The sequence below is a fragment of the Ammospiza caudacuta genome, chromosome 3, assembly GCF_027887145.1.
Source record: "Ammospiza caudacuta isolate bAmmCau1 chromosome 3, bAmmCau1.pri, whole genome shotgun sequence".
Taxonomy (NCBI): domain Eukaryota; kingdom Metazoa; phylum Chordata; class Aves; order Passeriformes; family Passerellidae; genus Ammospiza; species Ammospiza caudacuta.
In genome coordinates, this window is record NC_080595.1 from 9403234 (window position 1) to 9428543 (window position 25310).

Below are 25310 nucleotides of genomic sequence, written 5' to 3' on the forward strand. Positions count from 1 at the left end.
CCACACAAGCAATCAAACAAATGGATAAACATGAAGAAAATTATTATAGAACTATAAACATTCTATTATTAACCAGTAATCTGCATATCTTCCTCCAATTAACGCCTAGAAAGGAGATGCGAGTCAGTCGAAACTCAATTACTGGCACAACACTTTGTTGATTAGAAATGCAGTAACAGTCATTGCTTCTATTCCATTTATACAAGGCCCATAATAATAAGCCAAGGGATGTCAGTCACTGCTTTCCTGCCAGTAGTTTCTGCAGTAGCAATAGCTTCTGGTGTAAATGCACTCCTTCACTCATGTCACTCAGCTCGGTAATTGCCTTGCCACTCACATAAAGAAAACAATTTCCGGCTTTGATGGGATTTTGTCGGCGATGTGAAACTGCTCCTGCAATCTCTGCAGCAAGGTGTTAGGTGGGTTACTTTGGTGGATCATAACATGAAACTAATCTTTAAGGAAGCAGGTGGAAAGTGAGAGATGCTTATATGCTGCTAGGTGCTAGGAAAATGGTGCTTCTCACATGATTGACAAAAGGGAAGTGTTCAGTGAGGGGGAACTGAGACAAGAAGAAGGCAGAAGCAAAGGGAAGAAAATTGCATTGCCATTTTCATACCATCAAGAACGTCTCTTAGCTCAGCACATCTTTCAGAAGCTCTTATAAAACCATGTATACTTATTTCATATGACATAGGTAGCTGACCAGCAGCCTAATTTCAGCCTGCTTCATATTTGGTCCTCCCCACAAACTGCACCCTTATCACCACCACTTCACCATTCCCATCCTGAAGCTGCAGATGCAAAGAATTTTCCCCTCAGTATGTGACATGCAGCATTGTTTTACTTCACCACCTCATTCCCTGAATGAATGTTCCAGTGCTTGACATTTCATTCTGCTTCTCACCTGATGTGAGCCCACAGTCCAGCTCCAGGTTTCCCTGGGACACCTGAGGCTCTCCCCAAGCTCTTCATGCCCTCACATCCCTCTGCATGAGCCCAGCTTGACACAGGAGAGGGACATGTGCAAGGACAACCTCTAGGATGGTAAGCAACAACTAACCTTGTCTGCTTACTATCAGAGCCAGAACTTGCAGCAACAGAGACACAACTTTCTTCTCCCCTGCCCCTTGCCTCCCAGGTGGATTTATACTGAGATATTCATGGTCAGGTATTAAGAAACATTCAATTTATATCTCTCTCTTGTGATGATTCAAAACTTCATTAGAAATACAATTTGTGAGTAGCAAGTTGAGGACAGAGTAAATGGAAAGATTCACAAAAGTGTGTTTCAAGGGCCCTTTTGGATGGAAAGCCATATCAAGAATAGGATAAGGAGGCTTAAAATTAAAGGAAAAATGTAACTGTACCACAGTATCATCCAGAGAGCATGTCTAGTGTTATAAATCAAGTTTTCCCTTGCAGGCATAAAGGACAGAATGGAACAGCCAAACTGTCCATGAATAGACACAATAGCTTTGCTTTTACATTTGCAAAAGAGCCAGAGTGAAGTATTATGTACAATTTATGCAAATTACTATAATTTACACATTTTCCAACCAGAAAAATAAAGCACAGCTTACTGAAATCCCAGAAATTGAGGACATCAGAAATACCAAGGAGGATGGGGGCTAATGAACAGACACAGACATTCCAACAGGGAACTTGTTCTAATATCTGATAGGAAAAGCATAATGGGAAAATTCATCTATTTCAGTTGTTTCCAATGAAGTTTTGGGTTTATTTCATATCTGCTGCTTTAATACTCAATACTGCTGTCTCAAGATCCTCTGACAGGACTAGAATTAACTGTCTTCAGTAAGCTTTCTATTTCTGAGCTCTCCCTTGAGAGAGATGAATCATGATGATCTTAAATGCACCAGACTCCTCATCCCTTCATAGCATTGTCTCTATCATAACCACAGCACAAACTTAGAGCACGAAAAAATATATTAAGTTAATGGAAAAAAGCTCTTTTATTCTTAGCCCAGATGGTTCTACTTCAATTGCAGTATATTTCATCATAGCAATATTAAGATACGTCCAAAATCACTCTTGCAGTTGAAGGAGGTAAAAAGGTCTATTTGCTTCAGAGGGACATCAAATATTGTCTTTTGATTGATTAGAGCACTTTTTCATAGAGAAAAACTTGGATACCCACAAACCATGGATTTAAGGAAAGTAAAGCTTACGGGTTCTCCCTTTACTCCAAAAGAAAGCATGGTAATTATTCTTACCTTCAGAAAAGGCATGACAGCTCTTCATGTACATCTTCAGAAGTATCAAAAAGCTCCAAAGCCATCAGGATTTACACCCTAGTGAATTACAGAACAGCACAAAAGTCATATTTAAGGATTAATTTTTTCTTTTTCAAACAACACAGAATAAAGTTCTTAATAGTATTATTGTTTCATGTTTTTATGTTTTTAATATTTGGGAAAAAAAAACCCCAAACAAACAAAAACAAGTTTTAAAAACAAAACCTCCTTGGCAGGTAGCCTGACTTTGTATTGATCACTTCTTTTTCTTCACATATGGTGAAATGTTATTTTTAATGCTGACTACACAGTAAATAAAGAGAGAGATTCACACAGGGTATATCCAAAATAACCCAGTGTTGGGCTTTCCTGTAAATGAGATCATCAGCAGTACCTCAGAGTGGATTTGTGCCCTATTTTTGGTACTTCATATTTCTTTAGCATAGCATTCCTTAAAACCAATAAATAAACATAACATCTACAAGCTTAAAATACAATTTAGGCAAAACCAATTCATTAATACTGAGTAGTTGAAGTACTGTTGAGGCAGAATTTAAAGTGTAACCACAAATTTAGGACAGCTTCCCACACATGCTCCTCTCTTCAAAATTTTCAATAAATCTCTTAAACTCTATTCTCATTCTCTCCAGCTTTCTATTATTTTCCTCATATTTATTTTTTATTCAATCAAACTCCACTTTCCTGTTTTCTTATTTGAAAATTGAAAAAAAGAAATAAATTCCATAGAATCACTATGTAGACATATAAGAACTACTGCATATTTCAAAGAGAAAGCTTCACACTCAGTATATTGAAAAACGGAATCAAATGTACACACCAGTTCTGGAAAAAGCAGAAGATGCTTCCAAGCAAAATTCTCAAGCTGTAAGGATTTTTCCAGTACCTATTTTCTCTGATGACCTTGTAAAAAAAACGAAACCAAAAACCAAACCACAAAATAACAACCACCCTAACTGATAAGGAACAAGAGTGTGATGTTCCGCAAGACCTTCTTTGCACCACTTTTGATTTCACTCTGCATACACTTTATTGTGCTTGTGCCTTTCAAGGGCACAAAACAGAGCAAGGTCTATTCAAGAAAATAACACATGTGGAACAAATTATAAAACCCCTATCCAAACCTTTTGCATTTCTATCAGAAAAAGCAAACCATAGGGTCAGGCCAGGGAGAAAACAAGGCCATTTACAAAAATCAGAAAGGTAGAAACTCTTTCATCAGCATAGCAATAAATAAAAACAATTATTACTGCAGGGACTTCAGCCTACACCTCTCCAAGTGTTTGACCCCTGCTCCCTCTTGTGAGCTCTGTTAATCCCCTCCCCTTTGTGCTTTTTCCTGTTCCTGAGGTCCTTATTTGTTAATCACCTGTCTCCAGAGCAGGCTGGCTAATTTAGATCTGACAGGTATTAGTCACCTGGCAACCCGTGGCACCAGCTTTCACACAAGTGTCTGTATTTACTCATTTATCCTTTCACTTCTTTGGGGGGGGGGGGGGGGGGAAAGATCATAAAACCAGCATGCTGCTGACATGAAGAGAAGAAAGAACCTCAGAAAATAGAAGAGACCACATCTCACACTTAATTAATATCAAATTTATGAATATTAATGCAAGGAACACCTAGGCCAAGATGGAGAAGGGTGTTTTGGAGAGAAGAAAAAATGCAGCTTTGTAAAGGTACGCATGAAAGCTGTCATAGCTATGACTGGTTGCAAGAAAAGATGTTTCATGTATCCCAAAAGCCATTCTTAAAGCAATGTAACACAAACCTTAGGATATCTCTGTTTGGCAGAACAAACTCTGAAATGAGTAGTGTGTAGCAACATGGCCACTTGCATGGTCACTGTAAAAGTGTCATGAATCCAAAGGACATAAGTGTTGTGCAAGCAGACTCATGGGATTAATAAAACATCACATAAAGGCTTCTAACTGCAGTTCAGCTCACCTTCTAAAGAGAACAGGAAAAGCTCAGCCCTTCAGCAACCTTATTCACAAACCAGAGCTGTCATGCTCCATGTTAGAGACATCTCATTAGCTTATGTGAACGTGCAACACCCACACCAAGGCTGCAGGGAGCAGGAGACTCTAAGTGGGCAAAGAAACAGACATCCTCCAGCTTTGTTTGCATTCAATAGCAACAAGAAAGCCCTTGCATATTAAAGTTAATGGAAACACCAGGATGACAAGCTACTCAGAAATCCACCCCATGGAAGGAGAATTTGGCTGAATTGGCCCCTTGACTGATAGCTGATAGAAAAACCCCTAAGTGACAGCTAGAACAAGAGGGTGTTATTAGAGTCACTGCAGGTTTCCTAAATGTTTGGGGAATTTTTGCTGTGCCTGTGAGTGCTTCCAAGGTTGTTATCAAGAGCTCAATCCTTTGTTGCTACACAATTTGCTTTCTTGAGTTTATATTCTTGTTTGAACCTGCGTGTTGTTGTGTTACCCTGGAGTAGCTCTGGCAAGCTGAGGTGCATAATTTCTCCACAGGACAACAATAAAAGAAATAAAAAAGAAGATCCCACAAAGAATCTGCAGAATGTCCCATCAAGAAAACTGAGTGCTCTGGAGACTGGTGCTATCAAGATACAGGACACAGGGAAAAAAAGTGTATTTTGACAGATACTTTTCAGTGACCTGCAAGTAGGGGAAGAGATGGTTTATGACATGAGGGAATCCCACAGTGTCTCATCTTGACATCAGCAGAACCCAGGACCAGCAATCTGTAAGCTTAGAAGAAAACAAGACTTTCATCCAGCAACCTGAATTTTAGAAATATTTACATATTTGCTAGCTCTTCAGACTGCATTAGCAGTACTCTGTGTGGCAGTTTTAAGAGCTGCCTGATTATCAGCAGCTGTACCTGATTATGTGCCAATTAATACAAGAGCTCCCACGGTGTCAATATGAAGGGTTTCCTTTCCTCTGCTGTTCATTGATATCTACAACTTCAAGAAAACACAATTGACCACCCCATGCTAATACAGTCATTTATTATGGTTGTTAGGCTGTTATAAATCCTAGAGAAACTCAACAGATCTTACTATTTTAGATATGGGATTTGTAAGAAACATTTGGCAAATTGTTTGGACGAACAAATGTCCTGTCTCCAAACCATACACCCCCAGAAGCACCTGCTGCTTTTGCCTCCTTCCCCAGTGAGCTACACAAAATGCCCCCCAGTCTCTCTGTTTGCCTCCATGTCCATCCTAGTGGACACTAATAACCACAGAGGGGCATGACTGCACTGACTGGGAACCAATTCCAGGGACAGATGGATCAGCCACAGGGAGGGAAGCCCGGGGCTGCCTCCAGGTCACACAAAGTGACCAGAAACTGCAGCCCTTGGCAGGGCAGGACACCCTGCTTCCAAAACCAGGCGGCCACCTTGGCCACCTCTGATATTCACTCCAATAAAATTTCCAGGAGACACCTTCTGCACACCCCAGCATGTCCCTGCTCCTGCCTGCACTTGGAGCAAAACAAACCCAAACCCTTTGGCTGAGACTTCTCAAAACCTCCTGAAGAGGCTTGTGATTAGAGGTAGCTTAGGTCAGTCTGCTGCTTTTGAAAACTCCTCTTCTTGTCTGTGGTATATTTTGTGTAAAACATTAATGTATAAATATTCTGAGAATTAATGCTTTCTGCCTCATACTGACTGCATAATACAAGGAGAAATAACACCTAGAAATTACCACTGATTTAGAATTGCAATCTATTTATTCTCAGCCAGCTGGCTTGTGATATGAGCTGCTCTGTATTTAAAAGCATGGCTTTCTCCCATGCTTGTCTCAGTTTGGGTGACTTCTGTGGTGTCTCTTTGCAAAGTTCTTTAGCAGGGCAGTGATTTGCAGTTCACATAGGCCACCAGGCTGCTGCATTATGACCTTATGTTATAGATAATACAATTTAAGAGGCTGATTACAGAATGGTTCTGTGAAATAGGAAGGAAACTTCTGCTAGTCTGTGAGGCTGTTCTGCTTCTCTTGAAGCATAAATGAGTTTATTTTGTCATCTCCAAAGGATCAGCCATACCCTTTGCAGCACACACACAGGATGTATTTTCTGCTAATCCTATGGTTATGAATCTGTTTTGTGGTAGCAGCCATGGCTCAGAACCCAAGCAAAGAAAAACAAGGTTTGAATTTAATATAGTCATGCAAGGTGTTTGTTTTTACAGGTGACACACCCATGGCTGGCTGTTTCCAAATGTGGCATTATTCAGTGAAGTATAGAAAACAGACTAAACTAATCAAAAATAATAACCTTTTTGCAATATGCACTACCTCTACAGGTGAATATATTAGTGTTATTAATAATAGCCTCACATTAATGCAAAGCTGTGCTGTCACCTGTCACAGAACAGCAGCTGTATGTATGACACCAATGGTTATTACATTACAAGTTGCCTGGAGTCTTATGCTGACATTAAGTGAAGCAAGCACGGAATTTAATGCATTTAACAAAGTAAAAAAAAAAACTTAAATCGTACCTGTAATTTAATATATGCATGTTCTTCACCGTGGCAATTACCCACAAGTCCACAAAGAACAGGCTGGGCTTGAGGCTATCAGAGAGTTTATTCAGAATTATTCTTACGGATGATAGCACTTCATGGTTTCCAAAACAAGCTTGTTCATTACATTGCTTTCTGCTAACTGTATTTCTGCAAGATGCCCCTTTCATTTGCTCATTTGCTCAGCCAGGAATGAATGAAAGGGAGCTCAAGGGGAAAAAAAAAAAGTTCAGAATTATTAACCCAATTTTCCAGCTTAATTTTTAGCACAAAGTAAAAACATAAAATAATCACCTCATAGTAATCTATGGATTCAATTATTCTCATTTAGGTAGGGTTGCAGAAGTTTATGCTCCCAGAAATTTATGCCTGTTGTGTTCATCTGAATCTGTAGCCTTCCAGAAGTCTGTTCCAGATTTCTGAATAGATTGTGCACCCTGGTGTGCTGAGGGCATCCAAATGCTCCAGTTGGATCATCCTCAGTGATTAGCAAACAGATCCTTTGTCAGCATAGGCCAAGTTCCAGTTTCAGGTCACCATGTTTCTGAAACACAAGATGTCTGGAATGTTGAGCTGAAATGCAAAGTTTACAAATTTAAGATTCCAATGGCCCTTTTTTGTTAGTTTATGTCCCCAAACCCTAAGCAGTAAGGAATTTGGCCCCCTGCTCTGTCATTCTCAGGTAAGTTCTGAGTTTCTTCAGGTCAAGACATCTACTTCCCAGAGGCCATGCCAGCAGTTTTTCTTACTTTTATTGTTCAGTATGCTGAGGAGACAAGGGAATGGGTACGAACATTATCAGAAACACTGCATTTGTTCAAGCATATTTGTCACCACAATCTCATTGCTATTGGCTTTTCCTATGTAGAACTCATAAAACTGCTCTTAAATATTGACCCATTTTATTTGCCTAGTTATCAGCTTGGTTCATTTTATTCTAAAATAATCAATAATGTATTTACTTGGCAAAACGTTTCCTCAAACATTTTCTAACCAGCCAGTATTAGACCAGTGTTGAAAAGCTTTTCTTCATTACAGCTCTAAATCATGGTTTGTTTATTCAGAAAAAACACACAGAAAAGTATGGTGTTATCTAGCAAGTGAGATTCTAAAAGATTGTTCTTTTTGAAATTGTAACTGGAAGTTGTAATGGCACAGGACTGTTCCTTATGATGGAAAAGGAATTCTTGGAATGAAAAGCTCTGCTCTTTCAAAAATGTTTGGATTTAATTGAGAAAGTGAGATCAAAATATTTTGCCTCAGGATAAGTAATCTGGTATTGCAATATTTGGTTTGTGAGACAGAGTCAAAATATTAGCATCGTTATGGTGATAACATGCAACTCTCTGACAAAACCCCTCAGCCTGCAGAGAAATTTCCTACAGGTCACTGCAAGGATTCAGTAACATAAGCCAGCATAAAGTGTTTCAGTGTGGCTCTGCAAACAGAAATTAATTTTTATGTGAAAAAGTTTAAATTACCTCACTTCAGCTTAAAGACCTGAAGGGTTGTATTTGGACATTATGATTTGAAGAATTTCTTTGAACTTTGGTTCCAGATTTAATTTTTGTTATGTTTTATGTCAATTTATTGTCAATATAATTATTTTTTAATCTTCCACAGTAAAATAAATTCTAAATGTTTAGGATTTCTAGCATCTGATTATGTTTATAATACAAGAAACAAAACTACCTTAAACATAAAGTAAGCTAATTTGTCTATCCCAAATACATATTCACATGGCTTTAACTTAAGGGATGAAGGGTAATATTTTGTCATTACAAGAAAAAAAAAAAAAGCCTGCCCATTGTTTTCCCTGGCAAGAGTCTTCCAGTGTCTAAATAACATTGTATTCTGCAAAAGCTTCACAGCCTAGTATTTATTTCCAATTCTTGAAAGATACGTGACAGAAAGATGAACACGTTGGTCTCCCTGCTGTGCTCTCACTGAGGTGAGATTCCATCAATGCTTTGAACCTTCTCTTTGGCAGACAACAGACCCTGCTAATAAAAATAACATGTTCAAAGATATGGTTAAAGCCTGTGCTTGGACTGTGTGAGAAGTTTCTGCTGAGCACCTCAGCGCCATGAACACCCAGGGAAAGCAGGGAGAGGGAATAACACTGGTCACTCCAAACTGCCACACCAAAAAACTCAGCCAGCCTGGGGCTATCACCTGGGACTCTTAGTTAGTGAAATCTAGAAAAAGCCACAGTACACAAAAATAAAAAACCTGCTGCTGTAGCATGTGACAATATGACCCAAATGGGTGTGAAAGCTCAGGAGAGGGCAAGGCACTATGAGGCCTCAAGTGGGGAGGTGGCAGCCATTTCCTGGAGGCCTCCCAGTGCATTCACATTCTCTGAAAAATCCCTTTGCCCTGGATTTTTCTCCTGGGAAGCTGAGAAGCCTCAGCTACAGCCATTTGAAATGCAGAATAAAAGGATGGCAAATTATAATTGATGGCATCAAACAGTGAAGCAGGGGCAGATATTTTTTTTCTTGTAAAATTTTATTTTAAACACCAGTTCGACATTTCATTTCCATGCTTCCCAATGCATCTTTCCCTATTACTCTACTACTATGCTTTGCCACCCTGGTTTATCCCTCCCATCCACCCAGCCTGATCAATGTTCTAAAGGATTTTTACCTGTCTCACACTAGTATTGTTGGTACCAGCAACAGTCTCATCATTTACCCTGCACTAAAAGATGGGAAAAGTTCAGGCCTGGATAAGTTTTCTGGCTTCTCACTGTAATAACTAGTGCCACTAACACAATAAAATTTTATATCATTTTTATTGCATCCCTCCTAGAGAATTATAGGCAGAGCAGTGGCTTGCAGAGCAGATGTGTGAAGCTGCAGACAGAACTGCATCTGTTTCCTTTTGCCACAAATTGTTTTGTATAGATCCCTGTTGACTAGGAAATTTAACATACAGTCACTGTACATCACATTTGTAATAAAATCATTGTTAAACAAACACATTATTCCCTTCTACTCTCCTCCCCCTTTTTCTAATAACAAACTGACTTTATATTCTCTCCATATTCTTCCTTCTCACTCCCCAAAATAGATTTTTCTTTTGGCTCCAGTTTTACTTGGACCTGGACCAAGTCCAGAAGTTTGATGTTGGCTTTTACAGCAGTCCTGAGAGTACAGGGAAGGTGGGGAAATGTCAGTAAGAATCTGCTGCTTCCCACTAAATCAAAATATATTTGTCACTGTATTTCTTGATGGGATCTTGGGGTTTTTTTCCTTTTTTCTCTTGTTTTCTTTCACCCAAACCCTGCTTTCTCTGAGCAGAAGAGAATTAAGTCACCATCCAGATCCAGATATGGGATTGAAAAGAAAAGCTGTCTCTGAGCTGCAGAAAGTTGCCTGCAGCATTTAATCTCCAGGCTGGGGTGATGCCCTGCTTTTGCTGCAGCTGTGAGTGCTTTGCAACCTCATCCTTCCCTGGGTCACTGCAGCTACTCCAGCTTTTGGGCTGTGGAATAAAACAGCTCCTGATTACTGATAAACACAGAAAGCAGAGGCCTCTGAGACCACATTTCCATTTGCAAAATGGCAAAGCAAATAAACATAATTTTGCTCATATTCCTAGAAGAGGGAGAGTGGTGTGTTAATGTAACACAAACCCTCCAAGGTAACATATCTTTGGGAAATACATGTTTTCTGAAGGATGGGGCCACACCAGCTGCAGCTCCTTTTCTTGGGGTGTGGTTACACAAATTGGTCTGTGTCTCAGAAATCAGGAAAGCCAGACTCTGCCTGTGCCATCTCACATGGACATGGAGCAAAACCATACAGAGCTGCCTGGGGCTGTGGCTGTACATCATTCCCCAAAGCAGCCATTCTCACAGAGGCACTGCCATACCAAATATCTGGGTACAGTGCCAAACTGGGAACACAGCTGACACAGACAATAATGAGGGGAAGCTGATGGGATTATGACTGAAAATCACAACAGTAATAAAATGACAGAAGGAGTCACAAGCCCTTTAAGGAGTTCTGCCTTATTTGCATTTTCTTATGTTGCTTGGAAAACTTAATGAAGTTTATCTTCTGTCATTAAGATAAACCAGCTCTGTGGTGGTGCTGTCAGAGCTTCACTAATTAAAAGTCAGCCTCCAAGTGCTTAAAGCTTGTCTACACTTGAAAATTAATTCAGTTTGAGGGAGCGTATACATTTAATTTGCAGCAGCTATATTACCTAAATTAGGATATCTATTTTGTAGGCAAGGCTCCTCTGAACTTGGCTCCAATTGAAACTGAGCATTTGCTTCTTTGCTTTATCCTGAATCAAGACATCTGTGTATAAGGAAGGATTCAGGGATACCTCTTGCTAAGTATCCCCGTGCACAGACAAGACTTAGGATGGCTGATTCACAGCACTTTCCTTTCTGAATGCTTCTCCCTGCCTTGTGCCCCATCAGCTGAGGCAAGTCTGCAAGCAACGGATGATGCATGGCTGCAAACAAAGTGCTAAATTGATATAATTATCAAATTTGTATGGACCTGCAGTGCTTATGCAAGGCTGCTATTACAGCACAAAGCCTAAATAAGAGAACTTAAACCTGGATTAAAACCTTTCTGAAAAAACAAAAATACTTTCTTCATATTTTTATAAACAAGAAAGTTTGGAATACAGAAAAAATACTGTGAACATTTGGGATCACTTTTATTTATGTGCAATGTATGAATACAACTATCAATCAATTTAAGAAATTATTAGAAAATGAGCACTAGGTAATACAAAAACAATTCTGTTACTATCAAGGATGTTTTTCCAATTGAATTCCAAGATCTTACAATGTCCAAGACATTTGGAAATTTCAGAATAGCTGAAGAGCACAAAGCAAAGTTCTTATTTCAAATCCTGCTCTCTCAGATACATATTCAAGGCTAGAAAGTTTTTCTAATGCTTGCTAGTGGAATAGATCCAAGACAAGGACTAGAGAGGACATGAAGCTATGCAGCATCCATAGCTTGACTCATAATCTCATCTGGATGATGTACAGAGGGTAGAAAGATGCTGTTTGAAAGAAAAGGCTGTCCCCACTCAAAGGAAAATAAATTCTGTTTCAGGTGCTCTTTTTCAGATCTCTTTGTAGAGCTCACAGAGCATAACGTAGCTCCAGGTTGGTCTTTAGGCATATGGCTTCCCTCATCCATTTTAAGCAGAGATTTTGGAGAGTGTTGAAGGAAAATGGTAGATGGAGAGCCATGTCTAGCAAAAAGTGTGTGTCAGATGAAAAGAAACATTTTGGCAGTCCTTGCAAGGGTATCTGACCCTTCAGCCTCACCTGTTTGACCAGGTGAAAATAACAATTCCTCTTCTGCATGGAAGGGAAAGGAAAGGGACTTTTCTTGCTGTTAAATACAAGACTCTTTAATCATCATCTAGTCTCTACAAGATTTTAGCTGATTTTCTACTTGGTGCCATCTATATTTGGTGGGAGTCCTCCAGCATTTTTTTTGTTAGACGTCTGCAATGGATTCCCCCTGAGACTGATGGTTCCAACAATGTCACCTTTCAATGACAAAAATGGGAACCTCTGCTCTGGTGGGACATTGGTAAAACAAGAGCTGCCCTCCACTCAGTTATTATTTTCTCCCAAATAATAAGAAATGGCCTAAAGCTGTTCCAAAGAATGTTTAGATTGGCTGTTACGAAAAATTTCTTCATTGAAAGGATTGTCAAGTAGTGAAACAGCCAGGGAAGAGGCTGTCAGCATCTTGGAGGTATTTAACAGACATGGTGTGGCACTGACAGGGTGGTTTTGTGGTAAGTTGGGGAGTGCTGGGTTTATGGCTGGACACAATGATCTTAGAGGCATTTTCCAACCTAAATGATTCTGTAATTATGGTGTAATATTCTCAGAGAGAGATATTGAATGCTAATAAACAAAGTCCTATAAATACCACAATAAGACAGCTTCCATATATTCCATTATTTACTTTTTTTTTTTTCTTCTGCCCCTGCCTTCATTTTATTATTTTTTTCTCATAAAAAAATGTTTATTACCCTGAATGGTCTGGGATGGACAGTGCCTGAGGTCACTGTGGCCCTGGCACTGAAGGACTGCTGGGCCTCTGATGAGTTGCTGGACCCCAAGAAAGGATATCATCCTTCTTCAAAGCTAATAAATATCAAGTGATGGTTGTCCTTCCTCAAAATATAGCCACAAAAGTTTCCTGTGTTATGAAATTAGCTGGGGGGAGCAGGGGGAGGAACACCAAGCCAGAGGAAAATATTTAGGAGGACTCCTGCACAGGCCAGTACATGTGTGTGGACATGTGCACATGGATACATGTGCAAATACACAGAACAGGACCATGTGTTGGTTTCCAACATAACCTTAAGGATAATACAGGATGCAACTGGCAGTGGTCATCCAGCTGGGATGAGGTATTCCTCCTGCTGGTATCCAACTGCTTGCTTAAAATGAAACACTTGGCAGCAGAAATGTGCCACAGCTGGAAAACATGAACGAATCAAAACAAATAAACAATCCCAAAATTAGGTTTAAACCAGAGAATAAAAATCAAATGTCATTTGAAAGCATACTAAAATTGGCTGGTGTCTGACAGAGCATTTAGTGGCTCAGCACTTCTCTGCTGCACTTCAGAAATTAAAGAGAGAAACAGAGAAACAGTCTTAGATGAAGCAATAAATAATGGACATTTTCAACACATAATTTGCACTTGAATTAACTAGGCTGGCTAAATTAATTCATCCATTATGAAAGGAGAATTTTACTGTCTACATTTTCAGGCTCCCTAGTGTGCTAAGTCAAATGGGCATTGAGGAAGGGACTACTGGCTTCCTAGAAATTGCTACTAAATTACTCTCCTCCCAATGATTATCCAGTTCACACAATTTTATGAGCTTAATGCTGATAAAAACAATTGTCCCCGAGCCTTATTTGGATTGTGAGGGTGAACAGCTACAGCATCACTTTTGGGTAATCCAGGCCTCACTTAGGTTTTTGTCTGAAACATTTTTCTGGCCTCCCATCCCAGAAGGGTTAAATCACATAACCAAGGTTACTTTGAATTCAACATAAATTTGAATTTTTTTGAGGCTGAGGGGTGATTTCTTTGCAACATTATTTGAATTGCTTCCCTGAGAAAAGTTCGATAACCTTAAAATGGATAGTTGCTGCAATATATGAAAATAGGTTATTAATTATATAGCTTAGAGCATCAATAACTAACTGGAGAAAGACATAAGCTTGAAGACATATGGAATAATCAATATATTACATTGTTCTTAATAATGCATTGTGTTTGAAACTACAAACACAAGTTATATTTTCATGAACTACACCATCAGGATTTTCAAAACTACGCTCAAAAATTCCAAAAGCACTTGAAAAAAGAGAAAAAGAAATTGCCATCTCCCCATTGCAAACAAGCAGTGGCAGAGAAGGAAACCAGCTCATCATTCAAACCATGTTCAGGGTAGGGTCATATCCCTTTGCCCACTCCATGTCAGGAGAGATACACCCCAGTAACCTCCAAGGGCACCCAGGCTTCCCAAGGGACACACTGTGGGCTAAGGAGAGGATCTGAGCAGCAAGGCTTTGACAGGAGCACGGTTCAGCAGCAAAACCTATTTGAATTTCTGACACTTCTGCCAGCGTCTGGAGAAAACTTGTTCTGGTTGGGGAACAAGAACAAGCAAGTGATGGATGGGCACCTGACAGCACTGCCCTTTGCTAGTGAAGCTTTTAACACCTTTTCTGAAATCAGAGAGGAGAGAGGAGCTTTCCCACATAGCTCAAGTCACACAGCCAGGTCAGGACAGGATGGATTTTGTCAGAATAGTGACACTCTCCCAAAAGAGCTATGTTGCAAAGCAGAAGATGTGCCTGTTGCTCACACTTTTCCAAGCTTTGTGTCCCACATCCTGGTCTACCTTTCCCCAGAGAAACATAATACTTTCCAGCATCACTCGTTTGTTTTTTTTCCTCCATTATTTTTTTATAATGGAGGAAAAATCATAGCAGTGCCAGAGTATTACTCCATCAGCCCATAGAGTTTGCTCACTCCATATGAACCATAACTTTGGTGTGAGGAGAAGGAAGAAAGAAAACAGGAAGGCAAATAAATCAATGCTACACTCCTTGCAATGGCACTATAATCCCCTATATATTGGTGCTATCTCTGGCACCAAAAACAAAGAGCTAGAAACATTTACACCCTTTCTTTTGATTGCCATGATGAAACAAGCTGAATGAATTGCTGCCTACCAAAGGTACTCAAATATTTTCCACTTTCTTTCCTCAGTGTCTATTGATTTGTTCTGTGCAGAAAGCAAACCATATTGCAACAGAAAGCTGCATTGTTACAGAGCCCAAAGGGACTGGCTCCTTCCCTGTCTGCCTACACACTGAGAAGATGGCAGTGACAGTGACAGTCTGTCCTTGCTGCCTTTGTCACTTCCATCCCAAAGACTGTGTAAACATATCTTCAGCATTAAACCTAAGAGGCAAGATACATTATCCTGTAAGTCACATCCTTCAAGATATAAATCCATTTACAGAATTGCTAAGGTTTCTTCTTTTGCTCTTAGCTCCAGAGAAGATTAAAAAAAAATACATCTAAACAGAGTGGATTTGAAGACCATAACAGGATGAGACTTTAAATATTGATTTTGTTTATTAGTGGAATAAATAACACACTTTTGACAGCACAAAGCATCTACTGCATGCACAGTGAGGATAGACAGACATCCTCTGGAGCAGCTAACGCCCTGGAACCTTACAGGATATCTTTAAAAGCATTCACTAAACACAGAGCACAGAAATGATCTGGGTGAATACATTTAAGCTACCTGAAATGATTGGCAAATGATTGACTCTTGCAAGGGCCATCTTTAAAGCAGGAGCAAACTCTGCCTGCACTTGGGCGGAAAATGAATTGAACAGATTGCCACTGAAGGGAGCACTGCCTTTGCAGCCAGAGGCTGAGGTGATAAAAGGGATGTTTAGACACATCATAGCAACAAGTCTGTGTTTTTAAATTTTTGTGAGCTGATACAAATCAAGGAGCCTTGAGGGAAGCATTCAAGTACTGAGAAATTCAATATCAAAGATAAGAACACATAAAAGTATCTCACAAATCACAATTATGAGGACAGGCTTTCTCCAAGATTCATTCAAATTTTCAAAGATTCAGTATATAGTATACATTAAATATTATTTATGTATTCCTTGAGCCTTCTAATCGAGGGAAGAAATCCTCCATTTCCTAAGCTAATGTGAATAGGGTAGTTTCCTTCAATATCAGAAGCATTTCAGAAAATTAATTCTGTATCTCTGAAAAGGTCATTTATTCAAGGATGAGTGCCATAAACTTACTTGTATGTCTGTTCAGCTCAAGTGAACACAAAGCAAATCAATTCAGTGTGGTCAAGTGTAATTACCTGCCAGGGCAGGATCCATCGCTTGCTTTTATTATTAACAATGCCACAGATGCACCAAATTCAGCAACAGCAATTCTGATTAGTGTGAGGTCATGCACTGCTCTTCATTTCCAAGTGCTTCCTTCTCCTGGAGCTTCTAACATGATTGCTACAATGGAATAATTTTATTAGTATTTGTAGTGTGATGGCAATTATCTTCTAGTTAATGAACAAATTATGAGGTCCAGTGCTCGATTAGCAGGATTAATTTTTAGCTGGAGGGGAAGAAGGCTGTGTTTGTCTAAAATGTGCATGTGTTTCTAGGAGCTGGAAGCGATCACAGGTCTTTAGGGCCTTAGCTCCTCTTTCTTTCCACTGTCTTGAAATATTTTTTAAATACATAAAGAATACACACATTGTGGGTGAACTCTCACTAAGCTCTGCTCACCTGTGGTTAGTAAAGATTTCAGCACTCACTGTTACCCTCTAAGTGTCATTTCAAGGACCTAAAAGTTGCACCTCAACAATTTATGGATGAATAAATTGATGAATGAATAGATCTTTACTTTTAAAGTAAGTTTTTCCTTGTCATTCTTTAATGAAACAATAAAAAATTACATGTACTTCCCAATAAGCTCTATACTACACTAAGAACTCATTAACATTTTTCTGGATTGGGTTTTCTCCCCCCTTTCTGGCATGATATAGTTTGGGGAATCCTAGATATTTAAATCAGGTATTTTTCAATCACTTCAGTAAAATAAGGATAATGCATGCTTGTAAATGGGGCAAGCACTCAATATAAAAGTCAATTCAATATATATTATAAAACTCTGAGAAAAAAGAAATAGGTTACAGACTATAAAATTATTGATGGAAACCAGCCAAAAAACTTCAGTCAAATTAGGCTAATATTTACAATATACACTCAATAGTCAATCACAAAGTTGGGAAGGAACTGATCATTGCAGGAGAATTCAGAGCATTGTATAGATGAATTGCCTCTTAGCCTTCAGCACAACTGTGTGGTTACACAGTGATGCTTGTGCCAGTTTTATTTTTGTATATGATGGCAAAAGTGTTCTGGTACAGTCAAATGAAAATTAAATTATGATTTAATAAGAAGAAAACCAATTAGAAATAAAGATAACTCACAAAGACAGAAACATTATGCCACACAGTTAACAAATTAAGAAGGCTGACCTCTTTGGAATCATTGCTAAACCTCCCCAGCAGGCAAATTTAACTGTGTGCATCAGGCTACAGTTCCCCTGAAGCCCTTCCAGAGCATCAGAAACTACCATGATTTCCAAGGAGTTCTCTAATCATGTAACTTGCCTGGGTGCTATTCAGCATAAGAGCTGTTTAAAGAAAAAAGGATATAATTCTACACAATACAGAATGCTATTTGTCTTATTTTGTAGGGCTCCTGCTGAAGTCCTGGCTCTCAAGGTAGTGCAGTCAAAATCAATTCTCACCTCCATTCATCGTGCCTCGGGGATGAATGGATGCAGCCTGTGTGCCACATCCATGAGAGCTGCTTCCATTATTCTCCAATCCCCCCAAAACAAGCATAATTCAATTGATTTTCTCTATGCTTCCAAGAAGGTTACAAAGGACAAAGCTGTGCAAAAACAGAGAGCAGCACCCTCCTGGTAGAGCTCCAAAAGCAGCAGGAGTGGGGAGAAGCTTGAATTAACAGAGGAGGCTCATGCACAGGGGTCTCTGGAGGGGGCTGTAAAGATCTGTCTTCCTAAAATTCTGGCAACTGCAATGCCAAAGGAAGATACTTTTAGTTTTGCAGTCTTCGCCCAGTAACAACAATGCTGACTTCCTTTACTCATGTGTTTTTATAATTTGACACAATACATAGTGCACTTCTTCAGGAATCACTTTCTTATTTTGCTCAGCATGAGGTGCTCCTAAAGTACAGGGGAGCTCTTGCAAGACTCCAGGATCCTCCTATTTTTACCATCTTACTGGTAACAATGAAATTTTTCTGTAATATAATTTTACCATCAGATCTAATGGGTTCACCAGGAAATATCAAGCTATGGGGAAAATACCATGATTTTTAAAATTATTTTTTATTATTTTAATTTTTTATCAAGCATACTCAAAAGAAATGCTTCCTTTTGAAGCCTGGATTTGGAAATGTTTTGTTTTGTTCTTTATTTAAAATGTAATACTGCTGCTCTTTGGGGGATAAAGTCCTAAACCAAACACAACTTGGTGTTCTGAATCATGTTTCACTTTAGATCTCAGCATTTACCACATATGGGACAAAACACCCTTTTTGTTCTATCTACATGACAGGCTGTCATCAGAATATGAATACATCCACATGGACCTAATCAATTGTATGTACAAGAACTGCATATTCCCAAAAATTCTGCTTATTCAGTCACAACATAAACATAGAAATGAAAGAGCCATTGCCTGCCTTTCACAGAATTTTGTGTAAGCTGTTATAAAGTATCTGAGGTTTTTCAGATAAAGAAAGCATTTCATAACTACAGGGAGCAACAGGAGGCAGAAATACATTGACCTTGGAATATACAGATTGAACAATTTCAGCAGAACAACAGTATGGACTTCATGGACCATTTCTGTGATGGATCCTTTTAGCTCTTCAGTGCCAACATCTACAAGGCTTAAGGGATTTCACCTGCAACATCTATAGGTGGACTTATTCTTATATACCTTGAACTCAGTTAAAAAAAAAACACAAAAAAATTACCTCACATCATTTTAGTCATATCACACCAGCTGAAGACAACACTGGCCTCCTGTTTAGCTTCTTAGGTTGGACTTGATGATCTCCAAGGTCTTTTCCAGCCTTGTTGATTCTGTGTTTCTGATTCTTCCTTTAAAAGCAGCTTTATGCTGTGGCCAAAGTTTTGGTTGGGTAAGCACCTATGGATTCAGTCTTTTCAAGTTTTGTGATCTAAGTTAGAAGCCACAATATTTCTCAGCATGCAATGCTGGCTTTCCTTCTGCCCTTCTGAAAGCATAATTCATGCAGGAATAAAATGCCTTGGAATTGCTAAAAAAACCCCACCAATAGCTCATCAGGCACATAGGGTGATATTCCTCTGACATTTAATTCCTGTCTCCCTTTGTAAATCAGCACACTCTCAAATTAAATTAGACCTGAAAATCTCCTAGTCTGATAAGTGAAGAGAGCACAAATGCTCCAGGATCAGGATGTCTCTCTCCTACTGAGAAAAAGACCCAGAGAAGCATATGGAGGGTGCACTCTTGTTGGAAGCCAAAACTCAGCCTCCTCATTTTCCATATTTCTTTCAAAGCTTTTCCCAATCTATATTACTGCAAATATTTCTTTCCAACAGAAACTCCAGCTTGGGGGTGTGTGTGAAAAGATGATATAACGTTTCACAGGTGTTAGCAAAATAATTTTACAGATGATATTGGTAGGAAACCAAATGTTTCTTTGATGTTTTGATGAGTCCCTATCTCCATATTTTTTCCAGCAGAGATAGGACTCTCATTATTTCACTATCACCCATCTGTATTTTAAAACACTGGGTTTAACATTTTATAACCTTTCAAAGAAAAAAAAAATAAAAGAGGAGCTGAAAAAAGAGAGCCTGAGCTACCCTGTAAAAGATCTCAAGTAACAAATCAGAGGCACAGTCATCCAAATCATGGAGAGGGGAGGAGAGATGTATTACCACAGGGGCCGTTCCTAAAGCCTCCCAAAACAACCTGAGCTCTTCAGACAAACAACATGCAGTGAGACAAGGGCTAAGTTCCCAACTACTTGCAAATTTTATATTGAGTCATAATTAGATGCAATATATATATATATATATATATATATATATATATATACACTTCACTTTAAACCAGCTATGAAGAGATGAGTGCCAGGAACTGCCACCTGCTCCCTAAGCCATAATTAACTGCCTGATTATGAAATACATATATATTTATCTAATTAGTTTTAATGGCCTTGCTTTAGCTGGCTCTGCTCCAAAAATCAGGTGGAAAAGCATGTCCTACTGATTGATGGAGAGAGGCTAGATGTGGTATTTTCAGGGTCCCCTGGATGGAGGGAGGAAATTACAAATATGACTTCATGTTCTTAGAAGGCTATTTTATTATTTTATAATATTATATTATATTAAAGAATACTATACTAAACCTATACTAAATAATAAAGGACACTTACGGAAGGCTTAATAAGATCCTAATTAAAAACCCATTACTCTCTCCAGAGTCCCAACACGACTGGACTATGATTTTTCATTAAGTAAAAACAATTCACATGAAACCAATCAAACAACCACCTGTTGGATAAACAATCTCCAACCACATTCCAAAGCAGCAAAACACAGGAGAAGCAAATAAGATAATTTTTTTTTTCTCTGAGCAGCAAAACACAGGAGAAGCAAATGAGATAATATTGTTTTCCTTTTTCTTTGAGGCTTCTCAGCTTCCCAGGAGAAGAATCCTGGGCAAAGAGAATTTTTCAGAAAATATGACAGTGACAGCTAGAGACATGAGCAGTTCTCACAGGGGACTCTCCTCCAGAGGCCAGCATGGCTCCAGTGGGAGGCCAGGAAGGGCAAGAAAGGACACTCAAAGCAGGGAGCTGATGGAAAGTTTACAAGACAACACCCAGGGCATTGCTAAGCCAGCCCCTCTCTGCCTGTGCCACTATCCAAAGCTTGTCCTGGGTCTCGTGGTACTGTGGGTGAGGATCACATGTGAGGAACCAGGAAGATGAGTGCATAGACAGGAGTAACTGTGCCCCACCACGAGGGGACACCAACCAAATTCTGCTTCTTCAAACAGAGATCACTGATTATTTGAGCCCATATAATTCTACTGGCAGCATGGTCCAGAAAGACTTTCTATGGTGATTGGGATACTTTGCTAATTAATTCAGGAAGAAAAAAATAAATTCTCTTAATATGTATTTTTTTCCCACTTCTCTCTGCAGTATAACCAGTGTTGCATTTACTGTTAGTTTCTGGGTGAGCAACATTAAGACTTTGCCACAGGTCAGATTCTATCATAAATTCCACATTTTGATTGCAACTCCAACACTTCCTGGAGCATAAATACATTTAGGGCCAGATTTTAAAAGCATTTGAGATGCCAAAGGGTACATTTGACATCGATTTCCAGGGAAGCCAGGAATCCAAATGCATCAAAATCCAGTCATTCAGGCCAGCTCCAGTGAATCACTCTCTGTTTCCAAGGGCTCCAGACTAGCCCAATTTTGACTTCAGATTAGGAAGCCCTATCATTTCAGCAAGGGACTTCTTACAACAATCCCCCCATGGAAAATCTCCAAATAGGAATAAAAAAGGTGGCCTGCAGCTTCTCCATCCCTCTTTACACACCTTGTGATTTTGCAGGACGTATCTGTGAGGTTCTGTCCTGAACACCAACAGCTCACATTATTTACATCTCTGGATATCTATTTTAAACCCACTGCTTCCTTCCTGGAAGCAGGGAGATCAATCCATGGGTTGGGATATTAATGTGAAGCCTCCACAAGATGCACTAATAGGTCTCAGGGCTCCCCTGTGCATATATTGAACCAGACCTTTGGTTATTGGAGTTTATTCCCACAGGGGAACACTCATCCATTGGACCAAGCTGCTGTAGCAGCTTGCAGACTTCCAAGAGCCTTCCCTTCCCAAAGCTGGGATTCCTCCTCAGCTCTGCCTCCCCTAGTCCATTACAGCTGCCTTTGCACCACCATGCTGATGCCATCAGACCTGTCAAGTGCTCCTGTGACATTTATACAAGAGAAAAGTCGATCATCCCAGACAACAATTTCACCAAATCCATCATCAAAGCCTGGTAAATGGAGTGTGACAGACTCATTCTCACTTAATGCCCGTGGTCGTGCCAGGTGACAGCAGTGATGCTGATGTAGCTGTCCCACAGCAGAGCAGGTACATTAATTTAGTGGCACACACTCCTGTCTCTATTCCTTGGCTTTCTCCACCACACCCATGGGGTAACCAGCTGTGGATGTCACTTCTTCCAGCCTGCAAGGTTAAAAAAAAAAAAAAATCTTCAGAAATCCCTTTATTTCCACAGATGGGCTGAGATCTCCCAGGCTCCAGAGAGCCACGTCTTTGCACGTTGGTGAGAAGGTGGAAAAACTCTGCCAGCAGTTCCTTTGTGTTTGTGGGGAGCTGCAGGCCTCCTGCAGGTCTGGAAGAAGTATTATTGCTCTGGCACTGTGAGTACAAGCTGCACAACGCTGCAATATTGCAAGTGATGAGTGGGAGCAGGAGGAGATCACAGCTCTTTTTTGGAGGGGATGAAGGGATGCAATTTTTCAAATGGGACCAATAAACTGAGACATCTCCCCTTAGAGCCTGTTTCTTGAACACTGCTCACAGCCTTTCTCAGCCTCATAACAAGAAAACAACTGATTGAATAAGAGAATACAAATTGTTCAAGTAAATATCCTGAAACAAGTTTAATTCTTACCTTTCTCACAGAACCTTCCAGCAGTTGGCTAAGCAAGATAGTTTTATCCTACAAGATAAACACATTTACCAAGTTAAAAAAAAATAATTACAGAAAATCTACACCATCACCCTGGGCCTGTGTCTCTGCTGAGAAACATGCAGAGCCCCTTTCCTTCAGCTGCAAGCATCCTGTTTCCCCATTCTTATTCATGAAATTAGGATTACTTTCTGTAAGAACACTACCCAAAGCAACTTTACTACTCTATTAGTGCTTTGCTTCTGCCAGTCCCTACACCTGACTCCTGATGGCCTCTCTCCAGAAAAGCATTTCTGTATATCCTTCTTTGGCCAAGGGAACATCATCTTTGTGGCTTCCTGGGAACATCTCATACACTGGGATTCACCAGTGCACTGTCAAATCAGGGCCTGCCACTTATCTGTCCAATTTACAGCATTGGGCTCCTTAATTACAAGCAAACTCAGGCAGATATTTTATGCCACTTGTTGGAGAAATTTTGTATGTTCTGTGACAACAGTTATCAACATTTTCTTAAAATGTATACATGCATATATATATATATATATACATACACATACATAAATTATTAAAATCTCCTTCTGTTTTCATTATGGGGCCAGAAAAGGTATAACCATAACACAGTGGACCATAACAGGTCCACTCTTCACAGTCATCTTGAATAAAATGGAAGCAACTTCCTCAGGATGGCACAGGAAGGATCTCCCTGTTAATTTACATTTTATGAGAGATTTCAATTATGCTGGCCACTGAAGCATGCAGGATTCACATGTTTCTTGCTGCTGCCTCTGCAAATGGGCAGAGCCAAAGTGTGTGTTCCCATGATCCTGATAGCCAAGATTTTCAGGGTGTGCAAAATGCTCAGGCTCCCTCTGCATGCCCTGGCATTGAGTTGATTTGCTTTCTCTGCCAGAGTGGATGGAATCTTCTCCCTTACACCACTCATTTTTCCATGTGCCCTGTGAACAACCACCTGCTGTACAATGTCATGCTACCTTTAGAAAGGCCAGAAATTCCTCAGAGTGCTGACCAAAGTGAAGCATTCCTATTTGCCTCTTTTGAAACAGATCTAAGCATGCATTTGCTTACAGAGAAAACCCAACCCTCCTCAACATGCACCTCAAACACCCGAATAAAAGACTTCTTCCCCAGTGAGGTTTTTTACTGAAAATAATCTGTAAGTCTCATTTTCACTTCTCTAAATTGAAAAGACCACAGAGGGTAGAAGCACTGACAGTTACATAACCAGAGTATCAACAAGCTAACAATGCATTAATTGCAATTACCTTTGAGCTTTGCATGCTTGGAAAGAGGTCACGGTGATGGCAAGAACAGACACCATTTCCCTTTTCACCTGCTGAAACACCTCTTCATCAAGAAAATACCAACAAACATCCCCACCAGAGCCCAGCCCTGGGGTGATTTTCAGCTGGCTTTTTGTCACCTCCTTAATCCAGAACCTGGCTTCTTGACAGTGGGCAATGAGAGCCTAAGTGCTCCCAGAGAGCTCTCCTAGCAAGAGTCCTTCCTTAGCTAAAAACCTGATGACAGTGTGATGCCTTTACCTGTCGACATCCCTGACAGCAGCCACTTTTCTCATTGATTGAGCACTTCTCTGGCAACACTGACCCAGGGGCAAGCAGCTCTGATCTGTGTACAGTGGGCACTGCAATAAGGCTTAGTAAAAAGCAGGAGGTGTTAAATAAGTTTGGTGCCATTATTTATTCCCCAAACCTATTAATGAGCCACAGTTAAAGCTTGAGACATTCTCTGGAGCAAAACTGATGAACCAAGGCAGGTTCAGTTACTTGAAGCTGTGTGGACATGAGGGCATCACACAATGTGCTACAGACAGCAGACTCTTGCTGGGAAGCTGTGGTTATTCCTAAAATCTCAGGTAAAGGCTAAAACTAGGAATGACTGATGAAAATTAAATGTCCTTGCTCCATAGTCATAAACAGCTCTCACTTGCTCAAGGGAAATATAAGGGTGAAAATAGCACTGGTCTGCTAAAGCTCAGCACCACACAAATTCCTTTTAGACCCTTTGAAAGTGGCTCAAGGCTCAGCAGGAGGAAGGGAAAAGTAGATTTGATGGCTGGGGCACAGAGACTGGTGGGAAGCCACATGCCCTACTGCTGAGCAATTCCATCAGTGCTACCACAGAAATAAAACTGGGAGCACAGCAGTAAGAATGAGCTGAGATTTGTGTCTGTAGCAAGAGAAAAGCTTTGGCTGAGGAAGAAGAAGATTGGTTCCAATGTAAAGGGAGACCCTATTTTGTAGAATTGCAGGTCTTGGCTTTTCTCCCCACTTCATTTGGCCTCCCTCTGTGCTGCTCTCAGCACATGCCTCCATGCTTGGCTATTTTCAGCCCTGTAAAGCTGCTAGGAACCCATTCACATGGGAAATGGTAAAAGCACATCTTCATTCTCACCTAAATTTAGAAACTTGAGACAGACCCAAACCAAAACACAAATACACAAGTCCAAATAAGAGTGTTAGAGGAAAAAAAAAATAATATCCAGCCAAACCTACAGGGCAAAGTTCTCACTATAACCAGATCTAGCTCATATAAATTATGAGCTATTTTACTGAAAGT